The 19160-nt window shown below is 36.6% G+C and overlaps 1 long non-coding RNA gene across 1 annotated transcript in view; it reads left to right on the forward strand.

Annotated features, from left to right (window-relative positions):
• Positions 1 to 10854: 10854 nt before the first annotated feature.
• Positions 10855 to 19160, forward strand: part of LOC111167265 (uncharacterized) — a 181103-nt gene continuing 172797 nt past the window's right edge. The window contains exon 1 of the long non-coding RNA XR_002642768.2: positions 10855 to 10954. This is a non-coding gene — a long non-coding RNA (uncharacterized LOC111167265). The remainder of the gene's footprint in view (positions 10955 to 19160) is intronic.

Genomic DNA, 19160 nt, shown 5'->3' on the forward strand with positions numbered 1-19160 from the left:
AAAGGGTATATGTTATATAAACACTAAAAGAGTAGTAAAAATAATGAGTTGAACCTACCATATATTCACATAGAAAAAAAATGAATACTGACCCCCAGTCTGACACCATGCATAAAAATCAATTCCAGATGGCTTACTTATTTAAATGTTAAAAGTAACAAGCAAATCTCTTAGATGAAAGCACGAGAAACTGTCTTCATAACTTTAGAGTGAGCAAAGATTTCATATATAGGGCATAAAACAAGCTATCCATAAAGGTGTGATGTGAAAGGTTGTGCTACACAGAAAAAAGAACACAGTCCCAATACACGTTATTTGATGCTTTAGTAACCTTGATACCAAAACCAGGAAGTACAGCTCAAGGGGAAAATTATAACTTAATCTTAGTCAACAGAAATCCAAACATCTTAACAGAATATCATGAAACCAAATCCAGCCATTTATTTAAAAAATAGATTTATATTAGAGTTAATTTATGTCAAAAGTGCAAGATTAATTCAATATTAAAATACATATTAATGTAAATCACATTAACATATTAAGAGGAAATTGCCCTCTCAGTAGATGCAAAAAACAAATTAAAACCTAGAGAAAATTGAACATCTGTCCATGATTAAAAAATAAAAATGTAAACCAGAAATAGGAGAGAACTTCTTTGCCTTATAAGGACTTTGTCAAATACTCTATGACAAACAAACACTTATTGGTAACATATTAAAAGTGTTTTCCTTAAAGTTAAAATAATAAGGATCTTTACTTAAGTGGATCATCTACCCAATGCAATAATCAGGCAAAAGAAGTGAAAATGATAGCTGTTGAGAAAATTGTCATTATTCATAGATTTTTGTCTCCAGAGAAAATCTAAATAATATCCAAATTATCGTTATTAATTAGTTTAGCAGCTTTGCTACAAAAGCCAACTTCATTTTTTATGAGGAAATGTAAGTTTTAAGTGGTAGAATTTGCCTCAAACAATAAAAACTGGTACTTAAATCTGGGGAAAAAGTGTATAATGTCTTAGATAGAGTCAAAGTCATAGTGCTACCAATTTTTTCCCAAATTAATAAAATATATAATAAATTTTATCAATAATATTAACAGAGTTTTTTTATGGAAGTTTACAGGGGAATTCTAAATTATATGAGCATGCTTAAGGTGAGCATTCAAGACACTTGGGGAATAGAAGAAAGAAGAAACAGTATAGGAGGAGGAGTGGGCAATGCTTGTAGATATCAAAATCTATTATAAAGTTACATAATTAAAACAGTGTACTGTTGATGCAGAGATAGATAAGAAACATATATGCAAAAATGAAAAAGTGATCTAGACAAAGCTAGCATTGCAGGTTGATGGGGGAAAGGACAGGCACTCAATAACTGTGCTGGGACAACTGGTCATCAGTAGAAAAAAATAAATTCTATCTCAAGGTATATACAAAAATTATTTTAGTTATATTGATGACTCAAACATAAAAGTTAAAATATTTTTAATTTTATAAATATAGAGAATATGAAGTGAAAGAATCATAGAATTGGGCTACACTAAAATTAATCATTTGTCTTCATTGAAAAAAAAACAGAAAAAGATGAAAATACAAGCCACAAGTTGAGAAAAGATATATGCAATACATATAACCAAAAAATATTCACACAAAGAATATATAATGAACTCCAATGAATCAAAGACCAAAAATAAAACATGGGGAAATGATTTAGAAAAGGCCTTTCACAGAAAAGGAAATATGAATGGCCAATAACATATATTATTCTCAACAAATTTCTCAGTAATCAGAAAAATACAAGTTAAAAACTCAAAGATATATCATTGATCTCCACCAAATAAGAAAAATTGTTTTTAAAATTTGTTGTGATTCTTTTCTCATTCCAAATAAATATACACTTCCATTCCTATTTTGAGGCTATTTTTAAATAGCAGATGACATGATATTATACACAGAAAATCCTAAAGACAGCACCAAAATAAACAACTAGAACTCATCAATGAATTCAGTAAAGTTACAGAATACAAAATTAATATACATAAGTTTGTTGCATTTCTAAACACTAACAATGAACTATCAGAAATAGAAATTAAGAAAACGGTCCCACTTACAATCACTTCAAAAAGAATAAAATACCTAGGAATAAATCTAACTAAGGACATAAAGAACCTGCCCTTGGAAAACTATAAAACACTGATGAAAGAAACTAAAAAGGACACAAACAAATGGAAAGCTATACTGTGTTCACGGGTTTGAAGAATTAATATTGTTAAAATGACCATACTACCTAAGGCAATCTACAGATTCAGTGTGATCCCTATCAACATGTTGATGGCATTTTTCATGGAACTAGAACAAATAATTCTAAAATTTGTAGGGAAACACACACACAAAAAAACCCTGAATGACCAAAACAACGTTGAGGAAGAACAAAGCTAAAAGTATCAGATTCCCTGATTTCAAACTATGCTACAAAGCTACAGTCATCAAAACAGTATGGTACTGGCACAAAAACAGACACATAGATCAATGAACAGAATAAAGAGCCCAGAAATGAACCCACGTTTATGTGATTAATTAATCTACAACAAAAGAGGCAAGAATATACAATGGGGAAAAGATAACCTCTTCAACAGCTGGGAAAACTGGACAGCTACATGCAAAAGAACCAAACTGGACTAATTACTCATACCATACACACACACACACACACACACACACACAAAGAAAACAAACTCAAAATGGATTAAAGTTCTGAATGTAAGACCTGAAACCATACTCCTATAGGAAAACATACACAGTATACTCTTTGACATCAGTCAGCAATATTTGTTTGGATCTGTCTCTTCAGGCAAAAGAAACAACAAAAGCAAAAATAAACATATGGGACTACATCAAACTAAGAAGCTTCTAGCAACAGAATGAAAAGACCACCTACTGAATGGAAGAAGATGTTAATAATATTTGCAAATGATGTATCTAATAAGGAGTTAATATCCAAAATATACAAAGAACACATAAAATTCAACATCAAAAAAACAAACAACCCAATTAAAAAATGGGCAGGTGAAAAAAAAATGGGTAGGGGACCTGAGTAGACATTTTTTTCCAAATAAGACATACATATGGCCAACAGGCACATGAAAAGGTGCTCAACATCATCAGTCATCAAGGAAATGCCAATCAAAACCACAATGAGATATCACCTCACACCTGTCAAAATAACTACTATTAAAAAGACAACAAGTAACAAGTGTTGGCAAGAATATGGAGAAAAAGGAATCCTCATGCACTGTTGGTGGGAATGTAAATTGGTTCAGCCACTGTGGAAAACAAAGTATAGAGGTTCCTTAAAAAAATTAAAAGTAGAATTATCATATGATCCAGCAATTCCACTCCTGGGTATTTATCTGAGGAAAACAAAGACACTAATTCAAAAAATATGTGTACCCTTATGTTCATTGCAGCTTTAATTACAGTAGCCAAGATAGGAAAGCAACCTAAGGGTGTCCATCAGTAAATGAATGGATGAAGAAGATGTGGTATACATACAATACAATATTACTCAGCCATAAAAAGGAATGAAATCTTGCCATTTTTGACAACATGGATAGACATGTAGGGTATTATACTAAGTGAAATAAGTCAGACAGAGAAAGACAAATACTGTATGATTTCACTTATATGGGGGATCTAAAAAATAAAGCAAATGAGTAAATATAACAAGAGAAACAGAGTCACAGATTTAGAGAACAGACAGGTGGTTGGCAGAGCAGAGGAGAGTGGTGGGGATGAGAGAAATAGTTGAGGTAGATTAAGAGGTACAGATATCTAGTTAAAAAATGAGTCACAGCTATGAAATATACAGTGTGGGACATATTGTCAATAAAAAAATTTGTTGTGACTTTTTTCATTCCAAATAAATACACACTTCAATTCCTAATTTGGGGCTATATTTTAAAATAAGGTCCCTAAATTGTAAAAACCTCAGATCTATAAAACCTGGGTCCATTTCTTATTCTAGGTGTATACCCAAGAGAAACTCATGCACATGCAGAACAAAAGACATGTTTGAAACTAATTATAGCAGTACCATATGTAATAGCAAAACAATACAAATATCTATAGACAAAAGAACAATGGTAAAAAACAATGATGGGGACTTCCCTGGTGGCGCAGTGGTTAAGAATCCGCCTGCCAGTGCAGGGGACACGGGCTTGGGAAGATCCTACATGCCGTGTAGCAACTAAGCCCATGCACCACAACAACTGAGCCTGTGCTCTAGAGTCCATGAGCCATAACTACTGAAGCCCGAGTGCCACAACTACTGAAGCCCACGCGCGTAGAGCCCGTGCTCCCAACAAGAGAAGCCACCGCAATGAGAAGCCCACACACAGCAATGAAGAGTAGCCCCTGCTCACCACAACTAGAGAAAGCCTGCACGCAGCAATGAAGACCTAATGAAGCAATAAATAAATAAATAAATTTATTTTAAAAAAAATGATGTATTCATACAATTGAATACAATCTATGAGTTATAATGAATAAACTTCAGCTACATGGATGAATCCCAAAATGTACTCAAACTAAGTGTGTTGAAGGAATATATATTACTGCATAAGTCCATTTGTAAAAATCCAATAAAAGGAAAAACTGAAAATGACAATTTTTAGAGTTACATATATATGTGGTAAAACTATAAAGAGTAGCAAGATAATGGTAAACACAAAATATAGGATAGTGGTTACCTTGGTGGTGCAGGTAGGAGAGTATCAGATGAGGAAGAGCAAATGAATGATGGCAAAGGTAATTTTCAATACTTACTTTCTGAAGCTGGATGGTGCATATACTGGTGTCTTTATTAATAACATTTAAACTATTCATACTATTTCCTAATGAACATTTCTAAGAGTTCTAAAGCCAACAGCTAAAACTCAGTAACCTTATTCATTAAGAAGAGTGGCTGGCAAAATATCCCTTTTCTGGTTCCATGCATTTCCCTTGGTGATGATGAGACAGTTATATTAATGTGTTATTTAAGCTATTCCTTAATCCATAAATCTTTCAATTTACTCTGTATTTTTTGGAGCCTAGTAGAAAAGGATTGGAGTTTTTGAAGTAGTCACAGTTATTTTGAATATATCTTAAATTTCTCTTGATTGTCATGTCTTGGGGATTGAGATGTGCTGTGTGATGTTGGAGAAATTAACATTTCTGTTTCAATTTTCTCAAAAATATTTTTAATACTTATATCCCATTGACTTCCTGATACTCAAATCTATTCCTCTACTCTTAAGATAGAAAACACGGGGACATACAAAATGGACAACCATAGTCCAGGAGATATCATCATGGCATCCACAATAGGTTTCAACTACAGTGGGGTTTAAGCATACTCACAGACCAAGAGACCAATCACTCAGGCTCCTGTTACCTCTGTCAAAAGTCTTCAATACCCAAAAGGGAAGCATGCCCAGATCTATGAGAGACTTTTATTCTGGGGTTAGAAGTAGAGAACCTTGTGTCTTTCTTATCTTTCCTCTTTGTTCAGTATCCAGTAAATGAACTTTTCCTTCAAAAGCGTGCCAGTTTTGATGCTTAATTTAGTATTAGGTGAATTAGAAACAAATGGACCAGGTTGCATATAAATTGTTGAAGCACACACAGATAGTCGGTTCTACAAAAACCCTCCCAGGAGTGTACTAGAATGAATCAAACGTATTTGTGTTTTTCCTGCCTTCTATCAAAGCACTGAGCACCATTCCAGAATCAAATTTTGAAGTCTTGAATGTCTGCCCTGCTTCTCTCCTAAACATTATTAAAACATTTTAGCTTGTTGAAAGCACAGACTATTTCTCCCCTTCCACAGCCTCAACCTACCTTAACTCTCTCTATGGCTTTTGATAAGTAATTAATCCCTCTGGACACACTTTTTTTTTTTACATAAATTGAAGGCAGTAGTTGAGCTATGATTCTCTTATGTATTCAGTTAAATAGAATTCTCCCTCTGATTTTAAAGGGAATTAATATAAAATTTAATGTTCCTCTTGATTTATTAGCAAAATTGCTTTTGCTACAGTATATTTCTGGTGTGATAGGGTATTTGAAAAATATATCACTTGTTTTCCTTCTAAAACCTTTGGCTAACACTAACTCAAACTACTTTTTATTTTGCTCTTGAGATAGATTCACTTAAATATTATTTTCCTTTTGCTAACCTCAACAGCCTGACACAGTATATTACTTTTTGAGTCACTGTTCTCCTTTTCATTTTCAATATTTTCTTAGCCATAACTTTAAGAAAAGCCTTTTGTAAAGCCACATTGAATACTTCTAGCTCTTTATTTTCTTTTCTGTGAAAATTGTAAGGTATTGTAGTTCAATTATAGAACTCTTACTCTCTGCCCTAGAGACTAAGACTTGACTTGACTCCCATGTATTCATTTTATTTTTTTCCTCTTTCAATTCTAGATTCTCTTTATTTAAAACTTTGGGTGTCCAGTTTAAAATTCCATGTGGTTAATTTCTTTTTATTTAATTCTAAAACAGCTCTGATGTGTTCTCCTTATCAGTTGGCTATAACATCATTAGCAGTACTATCAGGCCAAATGATTGTGAGAGAAAGGAAACCAAAATGGATGACTCCACTGTCTTTAAGTGTTTTGAAAACATGTGGTTGGTTCCACTGGCCTCCTAAAAACCAAAAACACCAGTGTTCATATTTTTAACACTAGAATAGATTTTTCTTAAAGAGTAGTATAAACTAAATGTTAACAGCAAAACAATACTTAAGTGCACATTCTCTAAAAATTATTCATCTCCTAGAAGCTTACAGTCTAAGACCAACACATGCAAGATAGAAGACTGTTGATGCTTTATGTATAAACAAGTTTTTATAACACGGATTAACTCTCTTCTAACTTCAATGCTCATACGTAAAGAGTGTCCACCTCACTGTTGGCTTAAATGGATTGGATTATGGGAGGAAGTCCCACCTCCTAGAAATCTGAAAAACAAAAACAATGACAAGAGGAACGATAATGATAAAATAATAATAATGGCTAATGTCATTAATCCTTGCTATGTGCTTGGAACTAGCACTTTATATACATTGCATTACTTAATCCTCGCAAAAAACCCTACGATATATGCTGTGTCCTTTTGTACATATTATAGATGAGAAAATTGAGGCTTGGAGGGGTTTTGTACATTTTTCAAGATCACATAGACAATTAGTGTGGAAGCTGGAATTCTATACAGATTTTTGCTCCAGAAAACAAACATTTAATCAACCCTGTATCCTGGAAAGAGGGGAGAAAAAAGGCTGTATCTTGAAAGGCAATGGCAGAAAATGTATAACTATAAAAGAAAATATGAATTTATAGAAACAAAATAAATCTATACAGGCAAAATATGGAAAAGTTGGTTATTTTTTCACAACCTTGAGAAATGATACTTATGAATAGATTTTACCAATTAGTGTGGTTATTAAAGATATAAACTTTAATGATATATGAGTGTGTTAATTCAATGGAACTCTTCAGTACCATTGATCAACTAGCATATACAAGCCTTTTCAGCAATGTGGAGAATTCTCTTGATACCTCTCTTGTGTGTTCTTTCTGTGGTCTATACAAAACCTTGGCTAAGTTTGCACTTAATGAATTTCTAGTTTCTAAAGTCTCTAATTCCCACTCTTGCCCTAAGACACACTCTTCTCCTCAGTGCCCCAATCCAATTTAATTTCTATTCTGATCCTGTAGCCTATTAAAATAGATGGCAAAGGGAACATTAAAGTAGTAAATAGATGAATCCATTGAAAAAGGAATAAAGAAAATGATGATGAGATCTCAGAGCAAAAAATGTGAAGAAAAAAATGAACAAAGGTTTTTTTTTTTAAGCAAAGAATGAGGAAGCAAAATGTTGAACAAAATAGATAAACACAGTTCTGAAAATAGCAAATATTTTTTAAAAATACAGGATAACCAAGGGATGAGTTCAATCTCAGTAGCATAAGACATAGACATTTCTAGATTTTAAAAGTACCTGAGGAACTGGATAAAGACAAAAGACTATTGACCTGATCTTTCTTTTAATGGAGGTGAGTCTACTATAAAGTCAAAGAGATGATATATACTCTCTGCAACAGAATAGCATGATATGTGAGCCCAGGTGGAGGTCTTTAGATCATTCCCAGAGTTTGGAGAGAACATAGGAATAGGAGAGAGAATTAAAAATCTTAGTTCTGTAAAAATTACAGCGTATATATATCCAGTGTGTAAGTGCAGTCTTCCTAATATTCATGATCAGAAATGCTGTTTATTCCAAAGTTAATCACAATATACCTGTGAAACCCATTCATATCTTAGCCAGCAGTCTCCTGCAAGGAACTTTGGGATGTAAACATCTAACACCATTCCTGTTGTTTAGGATTCTGACCACTGAGAGAGAGTTGATTATTGGGTAGGATATGAGGTAGACAGGAAGAGAAATTGGCTAAAACGCTGATAATAGGATCAGAGTCTGGAACAGAGATTAATATGGAATCATATTCTACTTACTAATTTCTTCTAAAATAAGTTTACTTGTTTCTACATGCAGCTATTGGACACAGCTTTTAAAAACAAGCAGCTTTTAATTATTGGAATCTAGAGAATGTGCTAGGAGTATTTTTTAGAATAAAGATCTCTATTAGGTGGATAATGTAATGATCCTCATGTGAGGACGTTTACTAGGAAACAGTGTTAGGTAATTGATTCTTCTTTTTCTCCTCCTCCTCCCCCCTCAACCTCCTCATTCTTTTTCTTCGTCATCAAATACTTAAGTTGATTTTAAACTAACATCTATTATCTTTCTCCATCTATGAAATTATTCTAAGATTTGAGGAATATTTTTAAACAATGGGAGATACATATAGTTACAATTTTGGAGAATACACAGGTATTTGTCATTAAAAGGGTTAGTTTATATCAAGTTGTCTTCTTTTCCCGTATACTTAGAATAAGGATCTTAATCTTAAACATTACATAAATTGGAGAGATTTAATTAAAACTTGAAGAAATGTGTTACTGTTAATTGAATTCTTGATACAGTTACCTTTGCAAACCAATGTTAATGAAACTCCAGTTCAAAGTGGATGGGTTTGGGGAATTGAGATAGCTATTTATTTCCTTAACTGAGATGCCGTGATCATCTTCTCAGTAAAATAAAGAACCCAGTTAGGAGAGTTCTCATTTGTAGCTATTGATCAAGTTTACACAAACTGGAAGTATTTCTAAGCAAAACAAATCAGAGATTCAAAGTCCGGTAAACAAGGTCAGTGAGTGAGAGATGGAAATGCTTCTATGCATTTTGAAAGACTTGCACCTGTGGAGCAGAGCCAGGACTTGGTCCGACCCCGAGCCAGGTTCCGCTCCGCCCCTTGCCTCGCTTGCTCTCCCTACCCCCCACACGCTGAACCTCCCAGTTTGGTATCTCTCGGTATTACCAAGCTATAAATTGCCCTAGAGCTTAGAGGCAATCAGGTCAGCACCGCTGTCACAGGGGAAAAGCTTCTTACTCCCGAGCACAATCGTTCGGGGGAAAGAGAGGAAGGAGGGAGGGAACCCACGCTTTAGTCGTCACTGCGCTGGCAGGGGGTGGAGAGATGGGGGAGGGGGCTGGCAGAAACTGCATCCTCAACAACGTCGCCCTTGACCCAAGTCTACAAACTTATTGGTCGCCACAGTAGAAACTCCCAGTGCACTCTCCGCTGCCTGACAGCCCCGGCTGCTGGGTGGAATCGCGCTTCCCGGCCCCACCTATGGGAAGGAGCTTCCCCTGCATCTCCGATCCACCGCACCCTTTACGAAAAGTCTCCAGGTACCTAGCAAGGCTCAGATTGTTCTACCCCTGCTTCCACCCCTGCACCCACACGATAATATTATCAGCCTCCTACAGCCCAGAGGGCCACCTTCCTGTGTCCTCAGTTTGAGGACACTCTTGCGGAATCCTTTCTTTTCCCCGCCCTGCTTTGCTTTCACAACTCCAGCGGGTCGAATGGCCAAAGACAAACTTCTGCCTCTTCTTCCCGGCTCCCACATTTTCAAAACCCCACAGCCTGCAAACGCACACACATCGGAACTCCAAGGGTGCTGTTGCAGTCCGGGCATGCTCAGTATCAAGGCAGATTTTGATTGAAAGTAAAAAAAAAAAAGAAAGAAAGAAAATAGCTTTGTATTATGCAGTCTCCCTCTCATGTGCTTACAGCTTGCTGAACAGGTTGCGGGGCATTCCTGCGACTACCCAGAGGGTTTATCTGGTGCCCTTGATTACGTCTCCTTGGCATCTGTACCCCTCGTAGTTCGCCCCCCAACCCTTCTCAAACCCCCCTCCTCAGGTCCCTGTCCGCTGTGGGGATGGAGAGACACTAACAGAACTGGGATGGGCGCTGTTGGCTGAGCGGATCCACCTATTATTAGTGCGCCAGGATTGGCTCCTCGGCGCAGCGTACCCCAGGTGGAACCAATCAGGCGGCCGGGGCTGGGAGCTGATGGGCGGCCGCCTCCTCACTGGAGGGATTCCTCGAGAAGCTGCAGTGTGGGGATGCTCTAGACCGAGTACTGCCCCCAGTGTCTTTCCACCTCTTTTTCCTGCAGCGGCGGCAGCAGCGCTTGGCAGCGGCAGCGCTTGGCAGCGGCAACTTGAGACTGCGCCCAGGGCAAGCCCCCCCAGGGTGGTGCTCAACTGAGAGGGGGGGCTCAGTGCCCGAAGGTGTGTGTGTAGGGTGGGGGCGGCCAGCTGGGACCAGCTGGTGGCCCTGGAAAACCTCCCACACACCCACACCCACACACCCCTTTTGTGTTGCAGGCTGCTCCTCCAAGAGCAGAGGCAGCAAGAGGACGTGTGTGCACCGGTCCGCACGGGGAAGCAGTAGGGACGGAGCCCGGCACCACCTCCTGGTTCTCCCTCCAGGTAAGACAGCCGGGACTGGCGGCACAGCAGCCTCAGCTGTGCCTATTTGCTTGAATCCGTTCGTAAGATTTTGTTCTCGGCACACTTAGGTTTTGGCGGTGGGAGACTGAGACCTGGGCAGGGAGCCCCGGGTAGCCTATTGTGAGCGATGTAATGAGACCACATGTGCCTCTCCTGGAGGAGCACTTTGCACAGCGCCCGTGATTTAGAGCCTGGAGTTGATGATGTTGGTCATCCCCCATCTTCTTCTTTCCCTCTTTCATTTCCTCTCCTCCGTCCCCCACCCCCAATCTCTATCCTTCACCTCCCCCCCCAACCCCTTTCAAATCTCTCATCTTCTCCCTCCTCCCATCCAAAGCATGCACAGTGTTTCTTTCTCTTCCTGGAAAGGATTGCCTTTTCTCAGAGGAAAGAGGGGGGTAGTGATGAAAGGAGAAAGATTTTTTCTGCCCAGGGGGAAAAGAACAAGATAGAATACAAGATAGAAAATTAGAGTACCAAAAGCAATTAAACTGAATAAAGGAAGTAGACAAGCCATGCAGCCCCAGCTGCCAGAGAGGGGAAGTGTCAAGTTTGACTTGATCTTCTGCTTGCAAGGGGCTGTGTCTCTCACTAGATTCCTTCAAATGGAACAAAAATAAACCACCGATCCAACCCACTTTCAATTGCTTAATTGCTGTTGCTTTTAAGTGCCCACCATCTGACTTTTCCTGGTTCCATTTGTCCTGCGGGGCTGACTATTTGGTCTTATCCATCACTGGTAATGTCTGAACTTGGAGAGGTTTCTCGAGTGGAGAAAAAATTTTAAAAACAGATTATTACTTTCCTGAGGTTCTTTGGCATGGCCTTTATGTTGAGGGGCAAAAAAAAAAAAAAAAAAAGTTTCAAAACATTTGTTAGTGACACCAGTATTATTAGGAGGCTTGGATTTCTACTTTGAGAAAGCTAATCTAGTTAGCTTTGTGTACATGGTGATTTTGACTTTCTTGACTATTAACCTTCTGAAATAATGCAAACATTTAACTTTTGTGTTAAAGCTGCATTTGCATATGAATTGTGATTTCATTCTACCTTTCTGCTGTTTGCATTTTGCTGCCCAGATATCGAATTCATGCCTTGCCTTATTTTCTTTTAATAAGTATATTTAATAGATGTACACATGATGCTTATACAATTTCAGTACTCGATTTAGAAGGTGCGTGGAAGCTCAGTTGACCAAGAATCCTCTTGTACTGGAACAAAGTTTAGGAAGTAATGGTAGGAAGATAGCGTCAAATTAAAAAATCTTGAAGGGGAAAATGCTTTTACTTTCATGTCTTATTATAATACAGAGAAAGGTATCAAAACAACTATGTGCCCTGGCTGCCTGCATGATAGGTCAAGTGAAAGGGACTTGCTGGACAGAGCCTTGACAGCAGCCTCAGAAATTTCTAATTTCATCATCAATGGTATAAGCTTTCCTTTCCTATTCAGCTAAGTGATGACCGTCAGATGGGAGGAGATAGAGAGAAGTGCTTAGCTGAATGTAATGGGAAAGCATCCCAAGTGGATGCTACATGAGTGCAGAGAAATCAGCAGATGTTAGTGTCCAGATAAATCTTTTCCTTTGATTTATCAGGGGAAATGCCAAGTCTTACATTTTTTTTTTTTTCTACGTGTCCACTTCGGATAAGAAAAGGGAGCCTTCTTAACTCTGCCTGATCTTCCACACTAATCTGTGTACCCCAGAAAGTATTTTTTTCACCACATATCTTCAGTGGACAAGTTTATACACTGACCTAAAGAAGAGCTGCTTTCATTTACCATCAACGTAATCTATGTTATTTTCTAAACCATTTTCCATTTGAGACACTTATCTTTCCTATCTAAGTAGAATTGCCTCGAGTCACAAAAACAAGATCTTCTTTCTAGGCCTTTGACATTTAGTGCCTTTTTTTTTTCTTTTTAATGTAGTATTTCTGTTGAAAGCTAAAACTTATTTTTAGTGGTGCCACCTTTTGGTTATAAGGACAAAAGGACAATCGTTTAATTGCCTTATGTGTGTACAACTGAATTAACAAGTTTAGACATGAAAAGATATAGAAAAAGGAAACCAACTGCTTTTCACTGCGAGCAAAATATTTTACTTGCTTATTTCTCCACTGTCTTAAGAAGGGTAAAAGTTTGGTCTTGGTTTGTGACATTTATGTTCAGGACTCTTAACAAATGCTAATTATAACAATGACATGTAAAAGACATGCATATGAGTATTGAGTTTCTCACATACAAAAAAATTAAGCCTTTATATACCGGAAGTCAGAACTAATTCCAATATATATTGAGTGGATTAAAGTGAGACTTTAAATGATATATTATGGGAAATTATTACCCTGTCTTTCCACAAAATGTTCTAGTGTAACAGTTTCATACAACCTTCATCTTTTCTCCTTTTAAAAGAATATCTTAGTAAATCTTATTAATGTTTTAGAATATGGTAATTAGACTTTAATGTATTTTTATCAGAACTAAAGGTTGCTACCCTACAGAGGAAATCCTAAAATGCTAATTTCATAAAATACCACATGATAGAGAGTTGTTACAGAGTAGTTTTGAACTTTATTTCATAATGGAGAATATTAGTTATTCTGTCTGGTCAAATTGTCAGAGAGTTCTAATTCAGAAATATGAAAATGGTTAGCATGGTATGTACAAGATTTGCACATTAGACTTGGTGCTAACTGAAAATAAAACTAGAATATAGTAGCTTCTCTTAATTGTACTTGCAAAATGAACTGGATGATTAATAAATAAAATACAGAATGTGTTAGATCTAAAAGCTAATTCGAACTTCCTGTTTGCCTAATGACACCATGGACATAATATCAATTCATTCTTTTGAGTTCAGTATACTAAATCAATTTATAGCGAATTCCCAAAACAGATTTTTACAGTCATCTAATCTTAAAAAACTCACACTTAACACAGACAATTATGTGAGCCTGAAATACTTATACCTCTTAGGATTTCCAGTTTGTGTAATAGCTAGGAAGAGATACCATTAACTCCAAATTGGAACATCATAATTCTTTTCCTAATGGTAGTGATTAAATGATTTGGGGAAGGGAAAGTAAAAGTAAACAGTTTGATTACATAATGGAGCAAATTTGGTCTACTATTACAGAAAACCAAGACCAAAGTTAGACTTTCTGGCATTATAATAACATAGGTGTGGGTTTTACAAGTGTTTTGCTAAAAACTAATGCTTTCTAAAATGAAATACCTGGAACACTTGTAATTTAAAATAATTTTTTTTTTTTTTTTTTGTGGTACGCGGGCCTCTCATTGCTGTGGCTTCTCCCGTTGCGGAGCACAGGCTCCGGACGCGCAGGCTCAGCGGCCATGGCTCACGGGCCCAGCCGCCCCGCGGCATGTGGGATCTTCCCGGACCGGGGCACGAACCCGTGTCCCCTGCATCGGCAGGCGGACTCTCAACCACTTCGCCACCAGGGAAGCCCCTAAAATAATTTTTAATGATTTTCTTGTCATAAATACATCCGTATCAAAAGTTTAATATATGATATTCTTTCTAACTGAATTTGTTTGCCATCGAAGTTGATCAAAGCTGTTTAAATAGGGATAAAGTATATGGCTGTGTAAAACATAATTTCAACTAGCATTTAAGGATATATATATATATATATATACGTATGTGTGTGTATATATATGTGTACGTGTGTACACATATATACATATTTAATTATGTAACATTTTCTAAAAGGATTTGAGACTAATGGACAGTAGCATGTAATCTGCTGAAACTAGGGAGTACTCCTGTAAAAAGTACCATTTAAAGAAAGATGACAATGTCTTAGGGATGCTTTTAATATTTCTTTGGTTGAAAAGACCAGGAGTACTCAGAGGCAAAATTAATGGAGGTCTAGATCTTTTCCTTTATACAGCCCTTCTGTGGCTTAGGGAAGAAGTGATTTTTATATGAATCATGTATTAAAAAAAAAAACAAAACACCTCTCAGTGCAAGATGCACTTTTATATACAGGTAACAAACTGAAGTCACATTTTCACATGATTTGGACATAACAGGGCATTAAAGTTTTTATCTTTCTAAGATTTCTTCAGTGTTTCTTTCAGCATTTGCACAAAGGTAAACTTGTTCTTAATCTTTTACATAATCGACATGATTATCATTGCTTTTTCAGGTAAGGGGGTTTAGCTTGGTATCTTAAATAATTCCTTTAGGAGTGACCATTATTTTTCCTAATAGTTTTATAAATTTGATTCAAATCTCTCCAATCAGTGTGGCCACTTTTTTAAAGCAGGATTTTAATCTTTCCAATCTGAAGAAAACAGTGTTTTTCCTTTAGCTTCTCTGTCATTTTAGGAGAGTTCTTGAAGAGCCACTTTTATATTGACTATAAGATGAACTGTGATAGCAGGGCATATGAACATCGTTCTACTCATATGTGTTAGTATAAAAGAAATGTATTTTAAATAATATTGCAAGTATAGTCATGCTATCTATCGGAAATAAGAGAGCACCCAGTCCTTTCTTGCTATATATGAATAAAACTTCAACCTTTGCTGTATTGTTTAAAAAAGAAAAGCTCTTATTTTAAAGTGTACAACGCGAAGTTATTGCTATGTTATAGAAGGAGTAAGCACCGGGGGTGTTATTTCCGCAGTTTAAAAAATAATTATAGAGGTCCTATTGCAAAGAAGCCTCCTTTTAAAATATCCACTTTCTAAATCTAAAAACAATATTTAAAAGAGTTCTAAAACAAACTGAAACCTAGGTTAGCATAACAATAGCACATTTATGACTGTTAGAAAGAAGTATTCTGCTGTCTTTGAAAAATGCAAAGCAGATTAAAAATGTTTCTGTAATTTCTGTAATTGTATTTAGTTAAACCACAACTTCTAGTTGTTTAGAACTAATTCTGATTCTCTTTGGGTTTGTTTTGTCTCTACAAATACACTCAGTGCTTGGAAGGGATGTGACACACTGGTTTCCTTAACTTACCAGTAATGTAAATGAGAGGAGGTCAGAGTTCATCATTTTTGGTTACTGCTATTGTGGAGATAAAAAGAAAAGATACCGATCGTTCCTATACTGGTCTCACATGTAGTATGTTGAACATATTAGTTATACACATAGGGAGTCATTTTGTTGAAGAGGAGCTCTGGAAAATTGGAAAGCTTATGAAGATAATAAACGCCTTCTATATTTTAGCTGTCTGTACAGAATGGGAGCTGGAAACTTTCCATGTAGATTGAGAATGGCCTTTCTCAGCTAGTATGAGAATCTGGTGAAATAATGTGGTTTCTGAAATAATTTGGTTAAAATACCATTTCCTAGCAGTCCTGTCAGACAACATTTCATTGGAAATACTGGATTACAACCCCCCTACCGCAGCCCCCAAAACTACGCCTAAGACAGTTAGCTAAGTGCCTCAGTGAAGAAGGAATTTTGGTCGAAATAGCCATTTAATCAAATCCAGCTATGGATGGTACTGAAACTTGGTCTTGCCTCATCCCATTAAACCTGTTGTTTCTCTATTTGCTCAATGTAGTTTTGCTTATAATTAAAAAGAGTTAAGTGTTGTTTCCTGCAATAGATGAATGTTTTCCTTTTCTTTCTAAATCATTCACCTAATCAAGGATAAAATGTACATAGACACTTAAACACAAATAGAATCGGAGAGTTACTTAAATATGAGAACTTCTGATACTGCAGTTGTTTAAATGAGACATACTATTTCTTGTCCTCCTCCTACACCCTCCCAGACTACAGCCAACTTTTCTGTCGCAAGCAAATGAAGGGGAGAGCAGGCAAACCCACCTCACACCTCTGGGCACAGTTCCTTGGGTGTGGCCTCCAGGGGACAGCCTCCTGTTTTTACCTGAGGCCCATCTCCCTTCCGGGCCGGTCTCCTTGCATATCAGCCCAGGCCCTACTCTAGCTGAAAGCAGATAACTGAATTTAGGAATTGCTACTTTGAGATTTATCGGCATATTTTCGTCAACGTGAGGGCAAAAGCACATGGAAATACTCAGACAGAGCATACTCAGCTGTAACAAACTTGGTGTTAACACTTTTCAAATGTGATGCTGAATCTTATATAAGATTTAGATAATTGATAACATAGTTTTCTTTCATGGAATTTCTTTTGATTACTCACAAGTGATCCAAGCAAAAGGTGAGATTGTTAAACCGTGAAGCCCCGTATAACTTTTTAACTTATTAGCACCAGTGGACAAAGCTGAGATAATTATTTAAAATAATTTCAAATCCTTCGATTGGCTTTAATACTTCCAAAATCCACCTGTGTCTTGTTATGGAGACCCTTAGACATTTACATACCTCATCCTGCTCATCACAGATAATTGAGAACTGGTTTGTACATCTACAGACTGGATATTATTGTGAAACGTCACGTAGGGTTGCTTTTAGGATGGATTATTGCTAATCTTTTTTCAGGCATAATTTTATGTGAATGTAACTAAGTGTAAACAACAATATAGCATCACAGCAGCAGACTACACTCACTACAGTGTCAATTTGGAATTGTTTGCTCTTTCCTTGAGAAGGAGAAAGAGTCGATTAAGTATATTTTTTCCTGATGATGTTCTGCCCCCCAGCATTCTGTGTATTATAAACAGCGAAATAGGTCCTTGTTCTCCACCTATGAAATATGGAAGCTGCTTATTTTTGTGGGGAAAGTCATTAACAAATGTGTTTTTGGACAAATGACTTAATGGCTTTTGAAACAAGGACAAATGATATAACACAGGTTACTAAGGCCTAGCTAAGCTCCTCTAGTGAGCAGGCTCTGCGTTAGCAAGATTATTAAGAAAAGTTGACACAGCTTCTCAGGAGAAAGGCAAGGTAGCAAAGCTCTGAATCTCTGTCTGACTTGGAGTGTCTGCAGATCCTTGTTTACAAGGCTGGCTTTCTGCCTAATCCCTAGCATTTTTATCAGACTTGAGGAATGAATAAAGTGAACCATTGGGCCTTAGACCATATTTCTAGAGCACTAGCATCTTTTTATAAATAGAATAACATCACTATCCTATTTTAGCCAGTGCCCAGAATCCAAGGCCACTAAAAGTTTTATATATAAATATAAACCAGACCATTATATGCCTAAAAAGGCTTGAGTTTTATCTGTCTGTGTACAGGAAATTCTTGTATTGAAAGCTTAGTTAATAACATGACTGTACAAGTAATTTACCTATTTTTCGTGTTTTTATTAAATTATAATATTAAATTAAAAATGCCAAACAATCACCTTGAGAAACAGTTGAGTTTAATAATTCAAGAAAGTGACATTTCAACAAAAAGCCAACATATTCCTAAATTCTCCAACACCACCCTGCTTTTAAATTGTGGGAGGAAAAAAGTACTTCATATGCAAGTTTCCAGTTTTGTTTTGTTTTTTTTTTCCTGTGGAATCATAGATACTTTTGGAACCATTCCTAGATACCACAAAATGAATATTAATGATAGGACAGAGCCGACTCCTTCAGGACAGAGTGGAGTAGACAAGTTGTTAGCCTTGGAGAATCTGTTTCATCATTTAGATATTGAACACATAGCAACAGTTTGATTTCTTTGACTTCTGGACTTTTAGACCCGTATGTGTTGGAGCGTGTTACTACTCACTGCCAGGGTAGAAGGGATTTGTTCAGCTCTCCAGCTAAGAGCGTGATACAGCAATTCTCTTGCATTCTCTTCCTTCCCCACCATTTTGTTCCTTTCTCATCTCTTTTTTTCCTGCCCTCTTCTGCCTTCCTTCCTTTTTTTCTTTCTTATTCATCTCCTAACGAATCATCTTCCCCTAGAATCACTGGGAGCTTGGTACTCTAGGCCCCATTACTAATCTCCACATGCTGAATTTATTTTTTGTCGGTAACCAAGAAATTTCACTCTTAGTTTGTATACGTTTCAGGTTAGTTTCACAAAAGGTTTGTATAGATAAATAAGGGAGCATCCTCTTAATTTGTTTAAGTAGTTGGCACACTTAAATGGAATGTGCCATGATTTGAATGTTTTTAAGACCTTACATGTAAAGACTAGCCCACTGATAATTTTTAGAACAAAATTGATTGAAGAGAGATAAAACAATAATGTTTAAAATTCCAAACGGCATGTACTTTTAGGCACCTTTTTTTCTCTGTTTTGTTCTTCCAGTGGTAACTTTTACATCAT

This window comes from Delphinapterus leucas, chromosome 11 (genome assembly GCF_059928025.1).
Source record: "Delphinapterus leucas isolate spDelLeu-1000000601 "Yukka" chromosome 11, BTC_Dleu_Yukka2, whole genome shotgun sequence".
Classification (NCBI taxonomy): Eukaryota; Metazoa; Chordata; class Mammalia; order Artiodactyla; family Monodontidae; genus Delphinapterus; species Delphinapterus leucas.